The sequence below is a fragment of the Elephas maximus genome, chromosome 7, assembly GCF_024166365.1.
Source record: "Elephas maximus indicus isolate mEleMax1 chromosome 7, mEleMax1 primary haplotype, whole genome shotgun sequence".
In the NCBI taxonomy this organism is placed as follows: Eukaryota; Metazoa; Chordata; class Mammalia; order Proboscidea; family Elephantidae; genus Elephas; species Elephas maximus.
The window spans coordinates 73,576,863-73,578,516 of NC_064825.1; the positions used below are offsets into that span (position 1 = coordinate 73,576,863).

At 45.3% G+C, this 1,654-nt stretch overlaps 1 protein-coding gene across 1 annotated transcript in view; it reads right to left on the reverse strand.

The window, feature by feature from the left end:
- Positions 1-1,654, reverse strand: part of LOC126079528 (serum amyloid A-2 protein-like) — a 116,947-nt gene that overhangs the window by 41,584 nt on the left and 73,709 nt on the right. The gene's annotated exons all lie outside the window — the stretch shown is intronic.

Consider the following 1,654-nt stretch of genomic DNA (forward strand, 5'->3'; position numbering starts at 1 on the left):
TGTAGCTGTTGGGTTCGCAGTGATTCTATGTATATGTGCAAGCATCTGCCACTGCCACTGCCGTCAAGTTGATTCCGACTCATAGCGACCCTATCGGACAGAGTAGAACTGCCCCATAGAGCTTCCAAGGAGTGCTAGAAGATGTAATAAAGGTGACCCTGGTGGTGTAGTGGTTAAGTGCTTCAGCTGCTAACCAAGAGTTCGGGAGTTCAGATCCACCAGGCACTCCTTGGAAACTCTATGGGGCAGTTCTACTCTGTCCAATAGGGTCGCTATGAGTTGGAATCGACTCGACGGCACTGGGTTTTTTTTAGTGTAGTTAGTTGTGCCTGGGCATTTAAGATGTTAAGACATATATTATTTTATTATAAATTTATTTTATTTCTCCTTTATTCTTGTTAGGACATTATATTGATATTTTTGAAATTATGGGTGCAGATAGGTTATATCACTATACATTTCATTTCATTATAGTAAAGTAGGTGTTCCAATATATTTGTTCAGGGGGAAGGCATTGGGTCTGAAGTTCTGTATGACTTAACTAAATAGAACCAGAAATAAAAAATACAGGGAGTTCGGATATTGGCATTCTTACTGGAAATTTTGTCTTTCCCAGGATTCCAACCACACCTGGGAGAACAATGAGCACTGGAGTTCCTGGGTGATGCAAATGGTTAATATGCTCAACTGCTCAACTGAAAGGTTGGACGTCCCAGTCCACCCAGAGGTGCCTTGGAAGAAAGGCCTGGTGATCTTCTGAGAAAGCAGCCATTTAAAACCCTATGGAGCACAGTTCTACTGTGACATACACAGAATTGGCATGAGTTCCAGTCAACTCCACAGTAACTCGCTGGTCGGTTGGTTGCTGATGTCCTTAAGAATGGAAACGGTGGCCAGAGATCAGAGGATGCCAGGGTCAGAAGGCAAATAACTGAGCCCAAGTAGAATAGGGCTGTTAAAAAACATACATATATATAGCATAATTTGCTCTGCCAGACAGAGAAAGGATGGGAGTTTTTATAAGCGATAAGAAGCACAGAGACAGAGGCAGAGAGACAGAAACAAAAGAAAACAAAACAACTTTCATATATTTTGACATATCATTAGGTCATATAAGAGCAGGACGTACAGAATGACCAAACATTTAAACGTATCTCTTCTATTCAAAAGTCTGTATAATGTGTGAACTAAAGCTTCAAGCAGAGATGTTGTGGATATCAATGAGGTCAAAGCTGACAGGAATTCCAACAAGCGGGGGCCTTGAGGTGGAACTATCCAAGCCTCTGTAACTCTTTCCAAGGGTCTTTTTAACTCCAGCGAGTCTGGAGAATAAAAGAAATTCAAGAGGCACCAAGAGCCTCTTGACCCAGTACCGAGAGACACTGGCCTGTTCCCCACCCTCTACTGTCTCCCTCCAATCAGGCTAAGAGCTCCTGGAGAGATGAAGTATGTGGTCCAGTGAGGATGACAAATAGTAGTAATGATTAAGACCCTTGGTAGGGTGGGGTGGGGAGATCGAGTTACGGGAGGGGGGAGCGCGGAGCTGGCGGGGCATTCTGGGCTGAGCTGGGCTCTTACGCCCTTCCCGGTTTCCGACAGCAGGCGGCGCTGTGGCAGGAGCCGCGCCAGGCGTTCCGAGGCCTCTGGCGCCTGG